This window comes from Lutra lutra, chromosome 8, assembly GCF_902655055.1.
Source record: "Lutra lutra chromosome 8, mLutLut1.2, whole genome shotgun sequence".
Lineage (NCBI taxonomy): Eukaryota > Metazoa > Chordata > Mammalia > Carnivora > Mustelidae > Lutra > Lutra lutra.
The window spans coordinates 103,036,665-103,061,058 of record NC_062285.1 but is presented as its reverse complement, the minus strand read 5'-3'; the positions used below and the strand labels follow the sequence as shown (position 1 = coordinate 103,061,058).

The following is a 24,394-nucleotide window of genomic DNA, read 5'->3' as shown; positions in this document are numbered from 1 at the left end:
ATTTCTAAACAGCAGGTACATTATAGGCATTTTGGATTGCATAACCATGATGAGATTTCACCTTCTTCTCATTGGTTTCTCTAAAGCTTAAGGCTAAATTTAGAACTTATAGCATATTTAGCTTCATTCCTCCTCAATGATATTTTTTCTTCCTTGTTTTTCTTTGTTCCTTCTGTCTCATACGGATTTTGTGCTATTCAGTTGGATTTTCTTATATCCTTATTAGCAGTTTTAAGTCATTCCTGAGACAAGATGTATTATTTATAAAGTATTTATTCATTCACTTCCCTTTAGAGTTCATGAATCTTCAGCCTACAGATGAAGTCACTGAAGAGAATGAGATGCCCAGAGAGCACACGAAAAGAAGAGAAAAATGGATCCCCCATATTTTAGGGTGGAAGTAAGAGGAGGAATTGGCAAAGAAGACTGGAAAGAAATCATGAGATGACCCTGAGAGAACAGTGCCAGAAAACTCAGAGAAGGAAAACCAACTGCAGAGAATCAAATGCTGCAGAGAGATGAACTCTAATGAAGTCTGAATACAGTCCATTGGATTGGAATAATTAGATGATGGCCAGAAATGGCAATTTCATTGACTAGGTGGAATCAGTTGCCTGACTCCCAAAGAATGAGTCAAAGGAGAAAATAAGGACAATCCTCCAGTTACGGAATGACTAAGGCACAGAAATAAAGGGCACAGCTATAAGGAATATAGTTGATGGATACTGTAAGTGCATTGTGTAGTGACAGATGGTAGCTACACTTGCCACGAGCATAGCATAATATATAGAGATACTGAATCATTATGTTGTACACCTGAAACTTATGTGACATTGTGTGTCAACTATATGTTCTCAAATTTTAAAAAATTAAGATAATTCTCATGAGGCATTTGACTCAGAAGGGAATAGGAGATATTAAGAGACAGCTAGTGGTAGACTTGTGACTGGGGATGGATTTGTTTTCTATACAGAAAATATTTGGGCATATTAACACTGCAAGGAACAATTGAATTAAGGGAGTAAGAAAATATGGGAAAGAGCAATATGAATCAGTGGGTCAGGTTTGGGTGACTGAAGTTTAGGGGCAAAGATGATGTTAAAGATTTCAGAGCCCAGCTGGTAGCCATGAAAGTAACTGGAATATAGGACATTCAAGAAGATTTAAGACTAAGTATTGAATTTTATCATCCATGTAGATACTAAAGCCATCCAGGGTCATGGCATGACTTGTAAGTCTGTGATCCAGTTGCCAAACCCTCAACAAATTTGGAGTGACTTCGATTGGCTGACAACCAGAACAAGCTAGATGGTAGCATAGACAGAAGGCTATGTCCAAAATGAAAAGCGGTTTTGCTTAAACGTAAAAAAGAGATGGTGTGCCAGGGGTAAAGGCAATACTGGGAATAATCTAATACTGCCTTGGAGCCCATGGACTCTGGACAATGGGAGGCAGTTTTAAACAGTCTCCTGTGAGACCTCTGTAGGCAAGGCATTGGAAGAGAGAGATCCAGAGAAGGAACTTCTGGTAGGGCTAGAAGGTGGGAGATGAAGTGCAACTCTGTTTTTTGTTTGAGAAAGATTAAAGATGGGGGTTAGAAGAAAATAATATCCACCCTTTCCCCATTTCCTTGAAAAAGTGGAGATGACCATAACACACACAAGCCTCCAAAGGATTACCTACATTACAGTTTAAGAATGTCCAGCATGGAAAGCAGATCTGAAATGGTGAAGAAATGGAAGCTTCTTCTAACACAAAACAGTAGGTAGCAGCTGCCATAGTGTTTACCATGAGGTGACCTATTCTATGAAACTTCTATTTATGTGGAAGAGGAAGAAGAAGGGAGAAGGGTAAAGAAGATGACCACATCACCAGTGAGTGTCTAATTTGTTAGGTTGGGGGGGGGGATGGGGAAAACAATGTTTTTAAGGTATTAATAAATTTAATAGTTCTAATTAGAGACACAGGACACCCAATCCTTTCCTTTTAGAACTCATGGGGAATGAATTGTTCAAAAAGCTCTACTATCATCTTGGGGGAAGAAACCCTGAACTTGTTTTTATCCTTCCATAAATCAAAGGATATCAAATATACTTGACTGTCTTGCTTATTACTTTTATTTAAAAAATTAGTTTCTTTCATGTGTACAGCTTAAGAAAATACCTATTAGTAGCTATAGTCACTTTGATGTTCTAGTAATTCTCAGTGAAAATTTTTAAGTGAAATATAGAGGTCCATTAATGTTTCACATTGGGGTTCAAACTCTTGGGCTTGGGAGGGGTGATCCAAGTAATCAGATTTTTTCTGCAAAGATCATTTTGTATTGCATTTTCACACTTAAATCTTACAGAGTTTTAATTTAGAGCTTTGAATACTGCACAATCCAGGGAGCAGCCAGATTGACACACTAAATCTTAATGTTCCTAAATTAAAAACTCAGTCGCTATTTGCCAACTAAATTTTCAATCTGCTACATCAATTCTTGCATAAAAACTATACCCTCTGGAATTCTCCATTTTTATAGCTCTCTTCCTCATAATGAATAATGTATATTTGATACAGTATCCAGCTCTGCCCTTTTTGCTTTAATTTTGTGTATTTATATAATTTTATAGGTGTATAATTTTCTATAAAACTAAAAAGGACTGTTACAGTGGTTATTTCCAACATAAATGGTGCATTGTAAAAACAATTATAACATTATAAATATTGCTATCTTCCTTTCACCAAAACAACCCACAACCAATTTAGAATCTGGAGCAGCCAAACTGTTCCAATATTGCTATCTTACACATTTGATTTAAAATAGTTATGTTTTACCCATCATTATTATCTGATTTTTGAAACTATACACGAGCTATTGAATACCCAGTTCAAAGTAGAAGCAATCATTTAAAATGAACTTGCTTCAAGTAGATCTTCCTGAAAGTTAAAGAGTGAAAGCTGTTACGTTCATTGACATTTTCTGCTATCAAAGTGCAGCACTTCAAAACAGAAAACCGAACCATAGAAGTAGCACAATTTACAGAAGAAATTGGACATAAGAGTTTTTATTGTATTTAAATAAGCTTTTTCAAATCCACCACCTTTCACCTGACCAGTCAGGTGAAAGTCAGTCACCCCACCCATCACCTTATTTCAACTTCCTTTTACATTGGCAGTAAAATCTAACAATGTTTTCTTTTATGACTTATTGCATTGCTATCATACTTAAAAATAAGAATCCACACTCCAAGGATATTTTTACAGTTCTTCCTCATTTTCCTAATACTTTTGTAATTATTTAATCCATACCATTTAACTTATAATGAATGTGAACTAGAGTTCCGATTTCCTTCCTTCCTTCCCTCCTCCCCTCCTTTTCTTCTTTCCTTTCTTCTTTCTTTCCAAATGTAAGCCAGTTACTCCAAAACCTTGTATTAAATAATATATTCTCAGGGTGCCTGTGTGGCACAGTTGGTTCAGCAGCCAGCTTTTGGTTTCAGCTCAGGTCATGATCTTGATGTTGAGAGACCAAGCCCCACCTGGGGCTCCATGCTTTAGCACGGAGTCTGCTTAAGTTTTTCTCTCCTTCAACCCCTCCACTCATCTCTCTAAAATAAATAAATAAATCTTTAAAAATAATAATTTTTTCCCCATTGATTTTTTTCTTAAAGATTTTATTTATTTATCTGACAGACAGAGATCACAAGTAGGCACAGAGGCAGGCAGAGAGAGAGGAGGACAAAGCAGACTCCCTGCAGAGCAGAGAGCCCGATGAGGGGCTAGATCCCAGGACAGAGGCTTTAATCCACTGAGTTACCCAGGCGCCCTCTTCCCCATTAATTTTAATGGCAATTTTACCATACACAAAATGCTGGCATTAGTAATCATTTACAATATCCTAGTGCTTATGACATGCCAGGCATTATTCTAAATACTTTACACATATTGCTCTTACAACAACTCTATGCAGGATGGACTACGTTATCCCTGTTTGATGGATATGAAATATGAAATAACAAAGGTTTAAGATTTTCCCAAGGTTACACACTACAGTGCTCTCTTCTGCCGCACACACCTTGTCCTGAACTCTGTTCTGTCCCATTATTAATCCCTCAGCAGGCATCACACTTTCATTTACTATAACTTGTGATATCTACCAGGGAATATACTCTTCATTGTTTCTTTTCTGTTTCCTCAGTCCATCTTTAACATAAATTTCATCATTACCTTGAGATTCTCAGTCCATCTTTAACATTCTCAGTCCATCTTTAATATAAATTTCATCATTACCTTGAGAAGTTAAAAAACATACCTTGAATGGAACTGTATGAAATTTACAAATTTGAGGGAGAACTGGTATCTTTAGAACACTGTATCATTCCATCCAGGAACATGCCAAGACTCCTCATTTACCTGGATCTTCTTTTTATCCTCCACATTAAAATGTTATGGTTTTTGTCATTTAAATTTCATATACTTCTTGCTGAATTTATCTGAGCCATTATATTTTTTCCATAGTTTTTCATGATATTCCCAGCCCCTTTCAAGTAAAACATCAGTCAGAAAGTTTGTGATTCATACATATCTCTCCCATCTTACTGAATTCTCTTATTTGTTTCTAAAAGATTTTCAGTTAACTAGATTGGGTTTTGAGACATTTATTTTCTAAAGAGAAAAATAACTGTATCCATTTCTTTACACTGTCTATACTTCCTTTGGTTTCCTGTTGCATTGCTTTGATTATGACTTCCAGAACAATAAAAAATAAAGTGGTAAGGCAGAAAGTATTGTTGCCCCAGTATCTGTTCTCACCTTCATCCATAGGAAACCCCGATTTTTACATGAACACATGACTACTCAGAATAAGGGCTACAATTTCCAGCACTCCTTGCAACAAAGTATAGCCATTGAAGCAATTACTAATCAATGTCAGCAGAATTATGTGGTAACATCCATGAGCATCCTTTAAAAACCAGCAAATACCACATTTGTCTCCTATCCTAATTGTCTTTTTCTCCATCCTCTGCCTTAAATACAGATATGCTATCTGGAACTTGAGTTGTATTCTTAAAATATGAGACGGAAGACCACACCCAAGGAGTGATAGAATAAATCTGGGTACCTAAAGAGGCCATGGAGTAGACCCACTCTGCCACCCTTAACAACCCCCTCCCCTGTGTCCATTCTCTCTCTCTCTCTCTCTCTCTCTCTCTCAAATAAATAAATAAAATCTCTTTAAAAAAATAATGGAAATACTACTTGTGTTTCACTGCTTAGTATGGTACTTACCATTGGATTCTCATGTATATTGTTTCTCAATTTAGCACAGTTTCCTTCTAACTCTAATTTATGAAGATTTTAAAATCAGAAATAACTATTACATTTATCAAATGACTCTTCAGCATTTATTTAGATCAGCACAGTTCAACAGAACTTTCCACAATGATGGAAATGTTCCCTTCTATGGTAATTCCACAGCCCCCAGCTGCATGTGACTACTGAGTACTTAAAATGTGGCTAGTGGGAATGAGGAACCAAATTTTTAAAATAATATAATTTCAGTTATTCAAATTTCAATTGGAATAGTTATATGTGACTAATATATACCATGTTGGACAGAGCAAACCAGATGATTATATAGATATTCTCTTTTAGTTAATAGAAGATATTGAAATAATAGGTATAGTAATGCAAAACCAACCCTTATTTCTAGAACAAAATCTTGCTAATGCTAGATTTGACTTGCTAATATATTATTAATGTAATAATATGGAGAAAATTGCATTCACCAGGATTCCTAGGGAAAGCACTATATTTGTTCAGAAGAAAGGCTTCATAAATCTCTTGGGGTGGCATATAAGACCTAGAGGGAATGTGCAAATAACGAGGATAATAGAATTTGCTCTCCATAATTGAAAGGGTATGGGATTTTAATTCCCAAACAGAAAACTAAGAGGGACAGAGTAGAGCCTGAGAGGCTGACTACTACTTGAGGGAAGAAGGGAGAAAAATAAAACATTAGGGATACTGGGAAAAGGAACTGGAAAGAAGAGAAATTTCAGGTAGAAATTTTTCTGCAAGATTCCATATACCATGAGATATAATTCCTGCTTTGGTCTCCACAAATTTTCAGTAAAGTCCATAAAGATCATTAATGTTGTGAGGGGTGTGTGTGTGTTATTTATTGGATGTCTTACAGATATTCTATTTTTTGTCCTCCCAGCCATTGGTAGGATTTAATTTCCTCAACCTTTAAAATTACTTATGACTTGCACTGACCAATAAATGTAAGTGGAAGTAACATGGGTCATTTCTAGACAGAAGCTTTTAATGCCTACACATGGTTTTCCATATTCACTTTTCTCTGCCATGGCTATTGGTCATACTCCAGAAAATGGAATGTCTGGCATGTATAACCATAAATGAGGACTATATTCAGCAAAGTCCACAGTCTACTTGTGGTAGACATGGGGTGAATGGTAAACAGATCTCTGTTGTCTTCGACTACTAAAATTTTTAGATTGTTACTGCAACATAACCCAGTCTATCCTAACCAATACGGAAATTGGTAGTATGGAGTGGAGTGCTGCTGTATTGAAAACAACAACACTAAAATATTTGGCACTGGATTAAGGATTGGGAGATAGACGGTGAAGAAAAAACACTGTTATAGCATGAAAAGATGAAAATCTATTTTATACAGTGAGAAATCACTTGATGCAAAGTAAAAACAAAAGCATACAGCAAATATGGGAATTACGTCCAGAAAAGAATTGTGGTTATACTGGTACATGAAGCTGAATGAAATCAAATAGAAAAGAAGTCATCAATGTTTCTAAGGGACTTGTACTGAAAAAGTACCACCAACCTAGGCTAAAAACAGTTATGACTGTAAGACAACCACGGGTCTCAATCTTCTATGGAATAGAAAGTGGGCCAATAAAGCTGTTTGCTTCAATCAAGGACACAGTCCTTGATGCCCACTTCATATATAACTGAAGGGAATGAGAGAAGATTCTCTTAGAGGTGGAAGCTAGAACAATGATGAAGAATGGATGATCAAGGGAGACAACTCAGGGCTAGCTTGAGGAAAAATCCCTATATCCATAAAAGGGGCACTTTTCCTGTTACCCAACTTCTGTATATATTGAGTGTATGAGGGGCAGGTAACATTTTTAGTTCAGAAGTCTGTGGAAGCTACAACCAGTCTTGACACAGTCTATTAGGCCTTACCTCCTTCTTGATGAAAAGACTATCACACATCACCCAGAGATCCTGAACTTTGACACTGGTTTTGTTAGACTATTGAAATTTTGAGTAGTCTCCCTTATATAGGAAAAAAAATGGACTTTGAATGTGGAAAGGAGAGTAAACCAAATAACTGGCAACCAGAAAGGAGTTCTCTAGTAATCATTAGGACTATTTGCAAATATTGCATTTCTTTCTACTTCGAGGATGAAGGCAAAATTGTTCTTACTCGACTTGTAAAAGTCAGATACAACATGTGACTTGCCTTAGCCAATGATATCTAAGTAGAAATTATTGATATACATGCATGTATATACACTATATATATACATAAATATCTATAATACATATAATATATATTATTAGTATATTATATAGATAGGTACTTACAAATAATATATAGACATAAATATATGTAATATTTATATGTAAATATTATATGTAATATTTACATATAAAAATATATAAATATATTAAAAATATATATATATATATAAAATCTCTCTGACAATGCATTAAGAGCCAGAATATGATTCCCCATGTCTCCTCCCTCTGCTAGCAGTCACTAAATAATTTCCAAATGGTCGACTCTCTGAAAGCCTGCATCCCTGTGTGAAGAAGTCCCCAGCTGACCCTCAGCAGAGGAAGCAAGAAATAAGCTTTCTTATTTTTAAACCACTATGAGTTTGGGGTTATTTGTTACCACAGCAAAACTTGTGTATCCTGACAGATATAATGTGATTGGGTTTTCTGAGTAAGCCAGAGAAGGGGGTGGGTTCTGTACTCAGTGATGCAGGGCCAGATGGTGTCATCCTGAGGAGACAAGGAGGCAGATGTCTTCTGGATTATATTCAGGACATAGGCATCTATACTCATGTACATTCATTGTTTTCCTTTTGTGCTATGATTTTTCAGTTTTTCTATTAGTTATGCTAGCCTTAAAAATGGGTAGACAAATTTTATGGGGTTTTTCCCCCCTTTGATTTGGAATAGTGAGAGGAACAAAGGAATTATCTGTCCCTTAATTACTCTTTTAGGTTCCCTTAGAAAACCATTATGATCAAAAGTATTTCACTTAAAGGTGAAAGATACCTAAATTAAACTAGCTTTAGAGAAGGAGAAGAAAAAGAAAAAAAAGAAATTTATTATTTTTCATGTAAGAAAGACAGCAGTGACTCAAACAATGTTGGGATCTTTCTCTTTTCTTTCTTTCTCTTTTCCTTCACTTCCCTATCTGTATGTGAGTGTTATATCTGTATGTGTGGGCACACCTTAGTCTCCATCTTTCAGAGAGTTTCTGACCATGTGTCTGTCCTTGTCATCGTGTGTCTGTCCTTGTCATCGTGTCCCTGTCCACATCCCTTTCTCTTCCTCTCCCTCTCTCTCATCTCTCATTGTAGATGGACTTAATTTGTGTGGGAAGGGGTAGCTGTGACCCTTCCCAGTTATAAATGATCCCTGTTATAGATGATCCCTGTTAGAAATCCAGAAAAGAACTTTTTCCACAGATGCAAATACAAAATTATAGGAAAGAACGCTAATTAACTCTATTTGGATCAATGCCGTACTTTGAATCAATATATTCAGAGATATTTGCAAATATGATTCAACATGATGGATTTGTTTCTGTGGACAGAAATCAGTGTACTGTGTTTTCCCACTATCATAGTATCATATAATTGAGGATGGGGAGGATTTATCCCCAAAAGAAGGAATGGTACTGACCAATGTAGGAAAAAAAAAGAGAGAGAGAGAGAAAGATGCAGGCAGAGATGCATTTGTTAGGTAAACTCCGTAGGTATCTGTCCCCCAAAATATGGGCTTAGATCTGGAGGGAATAAATCTTTGGCAACATTTTTCAATTCCTTCCACAATCATTGGTCTTCCCAGGTTTTCCTAACCGTGCTTGAGTCAATTTTGATAATTTATATATTTTTAGAAAATGTAGATTTTCAACTTTATTGGCAAAAAGTTGAACAGGCTTTTCCTTAAACGTCCATCAAAATGTAAGCCAATGGCATAATGCCAAGAGCAAATCGGTAAAAGCTATTCTCTGGAGGACTAAAACAAAAGTATTTCAGGCTGCAGCTCTCTCTTGGTTTGGCTTAATCCAGGAATAAAATTGAGTGTCTAGAGAATGGATGGACTGCATATCCTTCAGGAATTCTCCATATCTACTGCTTTTCACAATTGAGCTTTTGATAGGTACTGGGCAGCAGAGATTTCTAGGTTATAACTTCTGACAAGATCTTGGAGAACAAATTATTTTACAATGCTCAATTTCATATGTTTCATTGGTTAGTCAAAATGGAGAGAGTTGACAGTCTTGAGACTCTAAATAGGATATGTCTGAAGAGAAAACACAATGTCCGTCCATAGAATAAGTACTTATGGATAGGGCCAAGCTTTTCTCAGAACAAAACTGCTGAACAAAACACGATACAGAATGACAAATAACATTCCGTGAGAGCTGAGAGAAGCTACCATGCCACTGTCAGACGGTACAGATAAAGCAGGTGGAAAAGAAAAGTGTCATTAGGGTTTCATCAAGAAAGTTGTAGTGGAGATGGGCTTTGTGAGATGAGAGGGATGTCAGAGGGCAGAAGGGATGCAGATGAGCAAGAAAGAACTTCATGAGCATGTCTGTGAATATATTTCTTTAGAGTTTAGGGAATGGCTGGAGGGCTAAAACAAAGGTTGGATGAAAAGAGGAAACAAACTGTTGTCCAGCCACAGTAATGTAAGGAGGGCCAAGCCAAACATTGAATGATGTGGCAAGTGGCCTGAGGTACCAAAGACCTTGCAGGTCCCAGCCCCAGCTGAGCGTCCAGTGGGATTCTGCTACACGACTGACCCTAATTACAGTCCCATAAGGCAGAGGAAGAGTACAGCTAAGCTCTGACTAAATTCAAACCAACCCTGAGAAATATTATAATGTGTCATTTTAAGCCACTGCATCTGGGCGTGGCCTACCCCACTAGGTATACACTCAGGTCTGGAACTGCTTGCTTAACTTTGTGCTGCCCTTATACCAATGTGAGCAAAGTAATGGGCCATATCCTGACTCTAAACCAACTTTCACAAAGGTCCTATGAATTTCTTTCTTCTTTCAGAGGGAGGACCTCAGAGGTGGGGGTATGGAAGAAAAGAAGTGAGTCCAGTACCAATGTTGTTAACTATACCGTGCCTATCAACATTCACCTTATACAAACTTTTTTCCATTTTCCCCACATAATAAAATGTGTTCCTTCATTATGATTTCAACGATGCTTGGAATTACTAGATATTATAAATCCAAGCTTCTACATTTTTTCCATTAAGATGTACATGATGGCTAACATTTCCATGAGTGAACCGTTGCATGGGCTGATCTCATGAGCTCCCAAAGCCCACTGTACTAGCTATACAATGCTCTTGTCTTTGTTTTTTAATGCAGCCCAGTTTGGAGGTGTTGAGTTCATGACTATTTGTGAAAATCTAGAATGCAATTTAAAAATATAATGTCGGGCACCTGAGTGGATAAGTGGGTTAAGCCTTCAACTCCTGATTCCAGCTCAGGTCATGATCTCAGGGTCCTGAGATGGAGCCCTGTGTTGGGGCTAAGAAGAGAGTCTGCTTGAGATTCTCTCTCTCTCTCCCTCTGCCCCTCCCCACTCACACACTCTACCTCAAATAAAAAAATCTTTTTTTTAAAGGATTTTATTTATTTGTTTTACATATAGAGATCACAAGTAGGCTGAGAGGCAGGCAGAGAGAGAGGGGGGGAAGCAAGCTCCCTGCTGAGCAGAGAGCCTGATGTGGGGCTCGATCCCAGAACCCTGAGATCATGACCTGAGCTGAAGGCAGAGGCTTTAACCCACTGAGCCACCCAGGCGCCCCTCAAATAAAAAATCTTTAAAAAATAATAATAAGGGGGCGCCTGGGTGGCTCAGTGGGTTAAAGCCTCTGCCTTGGGCTCAGGTCATGATCCCAGGATCCTGGGATCAAGCCCCGCATCGGGTTCTCTGCTAGGCAGGGAGCCTGCTTCCTCCTCTCTCTCTGCCTTGTGATCTGTCAAATAAATAAATAAAATCTTAAAAAAATAATAATAATAGGGGCGCCTGGGTGGCTCAGTGGGTTAAAGCCTCTGCCTTCAGCTCAGGTCATGATCCCAGGTCCTGGGATTGAGCCCCACATCGGGATCTCTGCTCAGCAGGGAGCCTGATTCCCCCCTCTCTCTCTGCCTGCCTCTCTGCCTACTTGTGATCTCTGCCTGTCAAATAAATAAATAAAATCTTTTAAAAATAATCATCATCATAATAATAAATACCATGGGAAGTTTGTTGGAATAGCTCATTCCTTGATTCAACTTTACCAGACAATGGGAGAAAAAAATACTTTGATTCTTTACTTACTCCATTCCCCTCTATGTAAACTGCCTTTCTTCTTTCACCTCTAGATAATTTAGCTTTTAATAGCCACTTGCTCTAATTCTCTCTCAAAAGGCAGCAACAGTTGTTCTTTCAACTGATTCTGATAGCCTCTTAAATGTCCTTCTATGATGGAAGACTGCATTTTATCAAATTACTTCTTTCTATGTCTCTCTGGCTGTGAGGACATACTCTTACTCTTCCAGTTCCAGAATGAGTACACAGCAAATAGCAGGCACTTTGTAATTCTTGGCAGAACTGAAATTAAATATGAAAACTAAAAATGTTTCAGAAACTGTAAGCAATCTTCAGTGGAAGGAAATATTCTTTTTTTTTTTTTTAAGATTTTATTTATTTATTTGACAGAGAGAGATTACAAGCAGATGGAGAGGCAGGCAGAGAAAGAGAGCGAGGGAAGCAGGCTCCCTGCTGAGCAGAGAGCCCGATGCGGGCCTCGATCCCAGCACCCTGAGATCATGACCTGAGCCGAAGGCAGCGGCTTAACCCACTGAGCCACCCAGGCGCCCAGAAGGAAATATTCTTGTGATTAATTTTCATAAGACCTCTTTAAGAAAGAGATGAATTTTGAATATAATTAATTATAAATTAATTGTAAAGCAATGGTGGAGAATAATAGAAAAATGAGAACCAGAAATAGCTCAAATATAAATATAAAAATCATGGAGAGGAAGCAAGAAGGTGGAGGAATAGGAAACTGAAATAGCATTAGGTCCCAGGAGTTCAGCTAGATAGTTATCAAACCACTCTGAACACCTACAAACTCAACAGGAGATAGAAGAGAAGAGCAGCAATTCTAGGAACAGAAAATCAACCACTTTCAGGAAGTAGGACGTGTGAAGAAGTGAATCCAAAGCAATAGGAAGATAGACCACAGGGGGAGGGGTCGGCACCCGGCAAGCAGTAGAGCACAAAATCAGAACTTTTAGAAGTCTGTTCCACTGAGGGACGTCGCTCCAGAGGCTACGCAGTGTGGAGCCCTCGGGGGGACAATGTGGTCTCAGGACCCATGGGGTCACAGAAAGATCAGGGGTGTCTGACTGTGGCACAGCTACCAGGTATCGGAGTGGGGAAGCCGGCTACAAAAATGGAGCCAAAGAGTGAGCTCTCTGCTTGGGGTTACCTTAAACCATGATCCAAGGCACAGCCAGGCTATTGCTCTTCGAGCAGGGACCCCACAAGTGGCAGATCCAGAGAGATCCCCTCCTTCCTCTCCCAGGAGGACAGGCACAGGAGCATAAGGCAGGAATCTGCTGGGTTTGGAAACTACAAATGGGGCTGTGTGCCAGAGACAGAAGCACTCAGTCACAGGCTGGGTAAGCACAGAGTAGGTGGGAGAAGAGAGGGATTGACTGCTTTTCTCTGAGGGCACACTGAGGAATGGGGTCCCAAGCTCTCGGCTCCTCTGGGCTGGAGATCAAGAGGCCACCATCTTCATTCCCATCTTCCCAATTGTACGGAAAGTGTTCAGGGAACAAAAGCTACCAAGAGCGAATGTGAGCAGATTTCTTAGTCTGGCCCCCAGCAAGGGCTGTGCGATTCCACCTTGGGCAAAGACATTTGAGAATCACTGTAACAGGCCCCTCTCCAGAAAATCAGCAAGAACATCCAACCAAGACCAAGTTCACCAATCAACCAGAACTGTGGAACTCCAGAGTTAAGGGAAAGTAATCCGTAGAATTTATGGCTTTCCCCCCATAATTCTTTAGTCTTGCAAAGTTAAATTTTTAAATTTTATTTCTTTCTTATTCTATTTTTTTAACTTTTCCTCTTTCCTTTCTAAACGTTTTTTAACTATTTTATCAATACGTTTTTAAAAAATCTTTTTAAAGATTTAAAGATTTAAATCATTAAATTTAAAGATTTAAAGATTTAAATCATTAAATTTAAAGATTTAAAGATTTAAATCATTGTTAGAGTCATATCTCATCCCTTCATTGCATTTAACCTTATTTTTTGTATACATGTAGGTTATTTTCTTTAAAATTTTGGGATATAATTTCTTCTAATAGATCAAAATATACCCTAGATATAGCTCCAACCTGATCACATTCTTTCCTCTTTTTCTTTTTCTAATCAATTTATCTTATCAATTCTATATACCAGCATATTTGACAATCTGGAAGAAATGGAGGCATACCTAGAGACATATACACTACCAAAACTGAACCAGAATGAAATAGAAAACCTGAACACACCCATAACCGGTAAGGAGATTGAAGCAGTCATCAACAATCTCCCAACAACAAGAGCCTAGGGCCAGATGGCTTCCCAAGGTAATTCTACCAAACATTTTAAGAAGAATTAATACCTATTCTCCTGAAACTGTTCCAAAAAATAGAAATGGAGGGAAAACTTCCAAACTCATTTTATGAGGCCAGCATCACCTTGATTCCAAAACCAGACAAAGATCCCAGCAAAAAGGAGAATTACAGACCAATAACCTTCTCACCAAAATACTATCCAATAGTATCCAACAGTATGGAGGGCACATTGCATGGAGCACTGGGTGTGGTTCATAAACAATGAATTTTGGAACACTGAAAAAAAAATAAAATGAAATAAAAAATTTTTTAAAGATAAAAAAGGATTATTTACCACGACCAAGTGGGATATATTCCTGGGCTGCAAGGATGAGTCAACATCCGCAAATCAATCAATGTGATACAATACATTAATAAAAGAACAAAAACCATGTGATACTCTCAACAGATGCAGAAAAAGCATTTGACAAAGTACAGCATGCTTTCTTGATTAAAACTGTTCACAGTGTAGGGATAGAAGGTACATACCTCAATATCATAAAAGCCATCTATGAAAAACCCACAGCCAATATCATTCTCAATGGGGAAAAACTGAGAGCTTTCCCCCTAAGGTCAGGAACACGGCAGGGCTGTCCACTATCACCACTGCTATTCAACATAGTACTAGAAGTCATAGCCTCAGCAATCAGACAACAAAAAGAAATAAAAGGCATCCGAATCAGCAAAGAAGAAGTCAAACTCTCACTCTTTGCAGATGGTATGATACTTTATGTGGAAAACCCAAAAGACTCCATTCCAAAAGTGCTAGAACTCATACAGGAATTCAGTAAAATGTCAGGATATAAAATCAATGCACAGAAATCAGTTGCATTTCCAACAGCAAGACAGAAGAAAGAGAAATTAAGGAGTCGATCCTATTTACAATTGCACCCAAAACAATGAGATACCTAGGAATAATCCTAACCAAAGAGGTAAGAACCTGTACTCAGAGAACTATAAAGGACTCTTGAAAGAAATGGAGGAAGACACAAAGAAATGGAAAAACGTTCCATGCTTATGAACTGAAAGAACAAATATTGTGAAAATGTCTACACTACCTAAAGTAGTCTACACATTTAAGAGAATCCCTATCAAAATACCATCAATTTTTCTCAAAGAAATGGAACAAATAATCCTAAAATTTATATGGAACCAGAAAAGACCCCAAATAGCCAGAGGAATGTTGAAAAAGAAAGCCAAAGTTGGTGGCATCACAATTCCAGACTTCAAGCTCTATTACACAGCTGTCATCCTCACGACAGTATGGTACTGGCACAAAAACAGACACATAGATCAATCGAACAGAATAGAGAGCCCAGAAATAGACCCTCAATTCCACGGTCAACTAATCTTCTACAAAGCAGGAAAATATGTCCAATGAAAAAAAGTCTCTTCAACAAACGGTGTTGGGGAAATTGGATAGCCACATGCAGAAAAATGAAATTGGACCATTTCCTTATACCACACACAAAAAAAGACTCAAAATGGATGAAAAACTTCAATCTGAGACAGGAATCCATCAAAATCCTGGAGGAGAACACAGGCAGCAACCTCTTCAACCTCAGCCGCCACAAATTCTTCCTAGAAACATCGCCAAAGGCAAGGGAACCAAGGGCAAAAATGAACTATTGGTACTTCCTCAAGATCAAAAGTTTTTGCACAGCAAAGGAAACAGTCAACAAAACCAAAAGACACCTGACAGAATGGGAGAAGATATTCGCAAATGACATCTCAAAGGGCTGGTATCCACAATCTATAAAGAACTTATCAAACTCAACAGCCAAAGAACAAATAATCCAATCAAGAAATGTGCAGAAGATGGGGCTCCTGGGTGGCTCAGTGGGTTAAAGCCTCTGCCTTCAGCTCAGGTCATGATCTCAGGGTCCTGGGATCGAGCCCCACATCGGGCTCTCTGCTCGGCAGGGAGCCTGCTCTCCTTCCTCTCTCTGCCTGCCTCTCTGCCTACTTGTGGTCTCTGTCAAATAAATAAAATCTTAAAAAAAAAAAAAAAAAGAAATGGGCAGAAGACATGAACAGACATTTATGCAAAGAAGACCTCCAGATGGCCAATAGACACACGAAAAGGTGCTCAACATCACTCGGCATCAGGGAAATACAAACCAAAACCACAGTAAGATACCACCTCACACCAGTCAGAATGGTTAAAATTAACAAGTCAGGAAATAGATGCTGGCGAGTGCCGAGAAAAGGGACCCCTCCTACACTGTTGGGGGAAATGCAAGCTGGTGTAGCCACTCTGGAAAACAGCATGGAGGTTCCTCAAAAAGTTGAAAATAGAGCGACCCTATGACCCAGGTATCGCACTACTGGGTATTTACCTTAAGGATACAAATGTAGTGATCCGAAGGGGCATGTGCACCCGAATGTTTATAGCAGCAATGTCCATAATAGCCAAACTGTGTAAAGAGCCTAGATGTCCATCAACAGATGAATGGATAAAGAAGAAGTGGTACATATATACAATGGAATAGTATGCAGCCATCAAAAGACATGAAATCTTGCCATTTGCAACAACATGGATGGAACTAGAGGGTATTATGCTGAGTGAAATAAGTCAATCAGAAAGACAATTATCATATGATCTCTCTGATATGAGGAATTTGAGAGCCAGGGCAGGGGGCTTTGGGGGGTAGGCAAGGTAAAAATGAAACAAGATGGGATCAGGAGGGAGACAAACAATGAGAGACTCAATCTCACAAAACAAACTGAGGGTTGCTGGGGTTGGGGGGCGGTAGAGATAGGGTGGGGGGTTATGGACAGGGGAGGGTATGTGATATGGTGAGTGCTGCAAAATGTGTAAGCCTGATGATTCACAGACCCATACCCCTGGGGCAAATAATACATTATATGTTCATAAAAATAATTTTAAAAAATATAAAAATCGTGACTAATTCTCAAACATAATACAATGACAAATCAATTGCTTTTTTAGCTTTCTAATATCCTCTATTCTTTCTAGGACTTGAAATCCAGTTTATAATTTGATTCTAGAAGCAAATACTATATTCCAGGTCAGTATATTATCTATTAGGGGATCCTTCATCATTAACTTCAAGGCAAGGTCTTAGTTGTCAGGGGAATGGAGGAAAGGAAAGCAAAATAACTGACCAGTTAGGACTTTCCTCCTTTTATCTATCTTTATGGCCACAGAAGAAATAGAGATAAATCAGAGATTGGAGACAATGATTATAAAATTCCAGTTAGAATCTTCAGACAACTCAGGAGCTATTATAGTTACCAAAACAAAAATGGATATTAATGAAAAGAATAATCCATGGAACTTCTGAAAGGGAATAGATCTACCAGCAATCGCAAAGCCTGACTGACATAGCACCCAAATTAGTAGCCATATTTCCAGGAAGACACCCCACTGGTAGAGCAGAACAGCAGTGTTAGACTAAGCTGAGATCTCACATGGATTTTGTCAACCATCTTTTAAATGGCCTTTATTAAAACAGAATTTACACATGATAAACCACTTATTTTAAATATGCCATTAAAAGAGTTTTGACAATTGATAACTACCACAATTTGTAATCATCATCACTATCCACATATAGAATAATTCCTCACCCAGAAAAATATTCAGTGTCTCTTTGCAGTCAATCCCACCTCATTCCTAGACCTAGAAATCACTCATCTGCTCTCTCTCTCCCAGTAGGTTAGTTTTGTATTTTCTAGAATGTCAAGCAATAGAATCACACAGTACATATGCTTCTTTGGCTTCTTTGCTGCATATATTTTTGAGAGTTTTCTATGTCGTTGTGTGTTCGTCTTTATTATTGAGCAATATTTCACTGTACAGATGTACCTCAGTTTGTTTATTCATTCGCTTGCTGATGGACCTTTGAGATGTTTTCAGTTTGGTGGTATTATGACTAAATTTGCTATGAATTTCATGAGCGAGGCTTTGTGTTGACATATATTTCTACTTATCTTAGGTAAATACCTATGCATGGAATTATTTGATGATTTGACAACTGTATGCTTAAACTGTAAAACTGTTTTCCAAAGTGTATGTACTATTGGACACCCCTTCCAGCAATGTATGAGTTACAGATGTTTCCCATCTTCAACACTTGATATTGTTAATCTTCATTTTTTTTAAGGCATTCTAGGGAAAGTCGTCTATCACTGTAGTTTTAGTTTGCATTTTCCTGATGACTAACGCTGAGCATCTTTTTATATGTCTTATTGGCCATTTATCTTTTTTTTTTTTTTTTTGCCAATTATCTGTCCAAATCCTCTGCTCATTTTATTATTGGATTATCTTCCTGTTTTTGAGTTGTAAGAGTTCTTTATATATTCTGGATACAGTTACCTTTTTCATGAATACTGAAAACAATTTCTCCCACTCTGTGGTATGCCTTTCATTTCTTCAGTGGTTTCTTTGAAAGAATAAAAGGTTTTAATTTTGATGAAGTCCGATTTATCTTTTTAAAAAGAATTTATGGTTTGTACTATCAAAGAAATGATTGCCTACTCCAAGGTCATACTGATTGTCTCCTCTACTTTCTTCGAAAAGTTCTATAGTTTTGGCTTTTACATTTGGGGCTGTGATCCATTTCAAGATGATCTTTGTATATAATGTGAAGTATATGCTGAGATTCATTTTATTCCTGTGGATATCCTGTTATTCCAATACCACTTGTTGAAATAATAGCCACAGACCCATTGAATTACTTTGAAATCATAATCAAAACTCAATTTATATTCAATCTGTGTGTATATTAAAATTACATAATTACATGTCTGTGTAATTATATACTCCTATATAATTATATATTTCTATATAATTATAATTAATTTGTGTACATATATCCAGACTCTCTATTCTATTCCATTGACTATTCTTATTCTATTATTCACAATATATCTAAGGTACTGTAACTTTATGGCATCTTGAAATTAGACAGTGTAAGTTTTTTAACTTGATTATTTTTCAAGATTGTATTCAACATGCTAGATTTCCTGCATTCCATAGAAATTTGATAGTAAATTTTCAATATCAACAAAAGAAAGGCTACAGTAATTTTGATTGGGATTATGTTGAATTCATAGAACAATCTGTAAAATCTTGAAATTGTAATAGCTCTGATTCCCCCAACCCATGAACCTGATACACATCTCCATGATATACATGAACCTGATATGCATCTCCATTTGTTCAGATCTTTAATTTTCCTAAGCAATAAATGGTAATGATCGAGGTACAAATATTAAATATATTTTGGAAATTTATTTTTATGTACTTTATTTTTGCATTATATACATAGTATTTGTTTTTATCCCAATTGTTCCTTACTCGTATAAAAAATTCAATAGAGTCTTGTATATTGAATTTGCATCATGCCATCTGGATAACTTCACTTATTCTAGTAGATTTTGGCAGACTCATTAGGATTTTTAAAATATACTATCATATCTTCTGCAAATAGAAATTTTTGTTTCTTCTTCTCAAATCTATATAACTGTTATTTGTTTCTCTTGTCTGTTGCAACAGCTAAGATCTCCAGGAAAATGGTGAATAAAGGTGGTAAAAGCTACACCCTTGCCTACTCCCAGTCTTAGAGGGAAGGCATCAGTCTTTCACTGGTAAACATAATGTAGTTGCAAGTTCTTCAGTCTCCCTTTATCAGGATAAAAACGTGTTCTATTTCTAGTGCCAGGATTTTAAAAACTAATTATTAAGTGTTGGATTTTGTAGCACTTTTACTGTACTATGGCAATAATAATCTGATTTTCCACTCTTATTATTCTTTTAATATGGTGAATTACATTAACTGATTGTTGAAAGCTAACTAATCATGCATGTCTGGGATAAATCTCCTTTGGTCATGAGGTATTATCCTATTTCTATATTGCTGGGTTTGATTTACTAATATTTTGTCAAGAATTGTTCTGTGTTCCTGAGGGATTTGGGCCTTTAACTTCATTATCTTTGGATGCCTTTGTTTTCAGGGAAATTCTGGCATCATAAAATGACACAGGAAGTGTTCCCATCTCTTCTATTTTCTGGAAGCTTTTATGTATGACCAGTATTATTCTCTCTTAAATTTTTGATAAAATTCACTAGGAAGTCCATCTGAGACTATAGTTTTCTTTGTGGAAAGGCTTTTAATCATAAATTCAAATTTTTTAAAAGATACAATATTACTCAAATTTTATCCTTCTTTATTATTTGTGACTTTCACTTACTTATATTTTTATTTCCATTTTAGCAATGCATTTCTGTCAGTTTAGTCTATTTTTATCTGGTGTACCTTTGTAGGGACTTGTATAAGATATATACTTAGGCATGAAACTTGAGGATTTGTTTATCCTAGCTTATCTTTATTTTCTTTTACATTAACCTCTGCTTTTATTATACTTTTACATTTTTTTTTGTTTCTTTGGTTTTATTCCATTTTTTTTTTCCAAACTGTGTGCTTTCCTTCTTGATATTCAACCTTTCTTTTTCTTTTTCTTTTTTTTTTTTTAAGATTTTTTATTTATTTATTTGGCAGATAGAGACATACAGAGAGAGAGGGAACACAAGCAGGGGGAGCAGCAGAAGGAGAAGCAGGCTTCCTCCTGAGCAGGGAGCCCGATGTGGGCCTCAATCCCAGGACCCTGGGATCATGACCTGAGCCGAAGGCAGCCATTTAATGACTGAGCCACCCAGGCACCCTCAACCTTTCTTTTTCTTTAGAAAGCATTTATTACTATAAATTTCCCTCTAAATACCTCTCTTGTCCATCCCTCAAGTTTTATTAATGTTCTCATTACCACTGAGTTCTGAGCCTATTTAATCATCATTATTTCTTTTGATTTAGAATTACTTAGAAATACATATTTTTAAATGTTCAAATGCATTATGTTTGCTTTTTTTACATTTTTGTTATTGATTTTATACTAGATTGCATTGTTGACAGAAAATATGAGCTGTATGATACTTGTGTTTTGCAATCTGTTGAGGCTTGGTTTATGGCCTAGTCTATAATCAGGTTGGTTGGTTTGTTCCTTATGTTCTCAAAAAGAATATACATTCTTTAATCACTGGTTCTATAAACCAAAGTTCCCTTTGGATCTATTAATCAAGGCTGCTAAATGTATAATTCAAGTCTTCCATATATTCATTACACTTTTGGTCTACAATTCAAATACTGCATTTGTTCACTTTTTGTGTTATTATACCAATTTGGCTCTCTATATTTTGAGACTTTATAAATTTTACACTGCATTTTACGTATTTTAGTGAGTTCTGTAAAGTTAGAATTTCCCGTTGAAATTATCATTATAGTGTGACTCTATCTTTAACAATACTTTTTGTCTTATATTCTCCTTTATATTGACACAGACTCCAACATTTTTTTGGCCAGTATACATTTTTTAATTATTTTTATTCTTTTACTTTCAATCTTTATTAGTCTTTATGTTTCAGGTGTGTCTCTTACAAACATGCAGATTGACTTTGCATGTTTGTACCTAATAGTCTCTGTCTTTTAGCTGATGAGTCCGGCAGGTTTATAGATATTATTACCTGGACTTGTTTCTATTATCTTGCTTGTGCTTCTTCCTTTGTTGTATTTTTGTATGTTTCTTTATTTCTTCAGGCAAATTATTGGTTTACTATCATTTTTAAGAAATTTTGGGTTAAAGATACATAACACAAGTTTGCCTTTTAAATCACTTTTAAGTGTACAATTCAGTGACATTAATTACATTCACAATGTTGTGCAACCATCACCATCATCTATTTCCGTCACCTGAAACAGAAACTCTGTAACTGTTAAGCAGTAACTCCCTCAGTCCTCCCTTCCTCCAGCCCCTGGTAAACTTACCTATTTTCTGTGTCTATGAATTTACCTACTCTTGATATTTCACATAAGTGGAATCATACCATCTTTGTCCTTTGGTGTCTGGTTCATTTCACTCAGCAAAAAATCTTCCAGGTTCATCCATGTGATAGCATGAGCAGAACTACTTTCCTTAATAATATTCCAATTATCTATACTGTATTTTACTTACTCACTTATCGGTTTATGAACATTTGGGTTGTTTCCACCATCTGGCTATTCTGAATAATGCTGTAATGAACAAAGGTCTATAAATAACTGCTTGAGTCTCTGCTTGCGATTATTTGAGCTATATACCTAGGAATGGAATTGCAGTTTGCTTGCTTATTTGGCTGTTTCCTTCTACTGATTAGAAATTACAGACTCCATATCTATCCTTTATTAACATTTAGGCAATATTTTGCATTCATTATAACTAATCATGTCTACAAGTGAGTATTTTAACTCCCTCCAAATAACACAAGGAATTTGGAAACTTAACTCATAGCCTCCTTCCTGACTTACATAGATTTATTGTCCAGGATTAGGTTCTGTGTTCCTGTTTAACCCCACAAAGTATTTATTATCATTACTATAATTATTATTACTGGTATGCAGATATGACACAAATTAAATAACAACCACTAGAGGAGTATAAATAGAGCATAATTTAAAAAAACAGGAGATTAAATAAGTAAAAACTTGATGGAAATCTTCCAGTGTAAAAATATTCTGATTCTTTAAAGTTAGCCACTACATAAAAATAAAGAAATAAAAATTTAAAATCCTCCCATGGTGAGTGCTGTGAACTGTGTTAAGACTGATGAATCACAGACCTGTACCCCTGAAACAGATAATACATTATATGTTTATAAAAAAATTTTTTAATTCTCAAAAAAAAAACCACTCAAACTTTCAATACTGTGCAGAGCAAACAAAGTACAAGGGTGACAAATTTCAGCTCCAGTTTAAAATCTATGAAGTAAGTCGACGTTGCCATAATGTCTAACTCTGGTTTGTTCATACCTGTGTACTGATAAAAAATGATATAACATTTACCTTGACTATACTAGTCAGTTTCTGAACTATGCCATCTTAAGTACCTTAAATTCTTTCTTCGATGCATTACTTGTGGCTCAGTGGACCGATATGGCTCAACCACTTTACTGGTCAGTATTTGGTCCTCAAGTGCCTAGCGCATGGCAGCCCAGTTCCAGGTCCTGGAGACACAGCACTGAACACAAAGACAAAAATGAATGCCGTCAGATTTGAACAGATATCTCCAAAGAAGACATACCAATACATGGGAAAATGCTCGTTGATACTAATCCTTAAGGAAATGCAAATCAAAACCACAAGCTACCACCTCACATTCATCAGGATGGCTATAATTAAAAAAAAAAACAACAACAACAGAAAATAACAAGTGTTGATAAGGATGTAGAGAAGTGGGAGACCTTGTGCACTGTAGGTAGGAATGTAAAATTGTGCAACCATTGTGGAATAGAAGATTGTGGTTCCTCAAAAATTAAAAATAGAACTACCATTTAAAAAATAGAAACACCATAGGATCCACCAACTCCACTTTTGGGTGCAGCCTCAAAAGAAATGAAATCAGAGTCTTTTTTTTTTTCCCTTAAGATTTTATTTATTTATTTGAGAGAGAGAGAGAGAAAGAGAGAAAACACGAGCAGGGGAGGGGCGGAGGGAGAAGCAGACTCCCTGCTGAGCAGGGAACCTGACACAGGGCTTGATCCCAGCACCCTGGGATCATGACCTGAGCTGAAGGCAAACACTTAACCAACTGAGCCAACCAGGTGCCCTGAAATCAGTCTTGAGGAGATATTTGTGTACTCATGTTTATAGCAGCATTATTTAAATTAGCCAAACCATGGAAGCAATGCAAGTATCCATAGAAAGATGAGTAGATAAGCAAAATGTGATGATATACATACACTGGAATATTACTCAGCCTCCAAAAGGAATGAAATTCTGACACATGCTATAACCCAGATAAAACTTTAGGACATTATGCTAAGTGAAATAAGCCAGTCACAAAAAGAAACAAATGACTATATGACTCTCCCCATATGAGGTCTTTAAAGTTGTCAAAATCATAGAGACAGAAAGTTTGGTGGTTCCCAGGGCCTGGGAGAAGGGGGCAGAATGGGGAGATAGCATTTAATGGGAATAGAGTTTCGATTTTACAGGATAAAGAATTCTGGAGATGGATGGTAGTGATGGTTGTACAACATGAAACAGTACATTTAAAAAAAGTTAAGAAAAAAAAAAGATGGTTAAGATAATAAATTTTATGTATATTTTTTAAATAAAAAAACTGAAAAAAAAAATTCCATGAAGGAATTCACACATACTCAGAAAGAAAGGAAATGAACAACTAAAACATGTACTAAGCCAAACAGTGAAAGTGTCCTAAAGAAAAGCAAAACAGGGTAAGAAGATGGGGAATGCTAGGGAAAGGGGCTGGGTGGTTGCAGACTTACTCAAGGAGGTCATGTTTGAGCAAAGACCCCTAGCTCTACACTCCCTTTCTTAGAGAATTGCTGTGTGGAGGGAGTCTCTGAGTCAGGAC

At 36.8% G+C, this 24,394-nt stretch overlaps 1 long non-coding RNA gene across 1 annotated transcript in view; it reads right to left on the bottom strand.

The window, feature by feature from the left end:
- LOC125107792 (uncharacterized) overlaps positions 1–24,394 on the bottom strand; it is a 113,527-nt gene that overhangs the window by 76,102 nt on the left and 13,031 nt on the right. The window contains exons 5-6 of the long non-coding RNA XR_007129656.1: positions 22,905–23,035; positions 1,680–1,815 (exon numbers count right to left, since the gene is read on the bottom strand). This is a non-coding gene — a long non-coding RNA (uncharacterized LOC125107792). The remainder of the gene's footprint in view (positions 1–1,679; positions 1,816–22,904; positions 23,036–24,394) is intronic.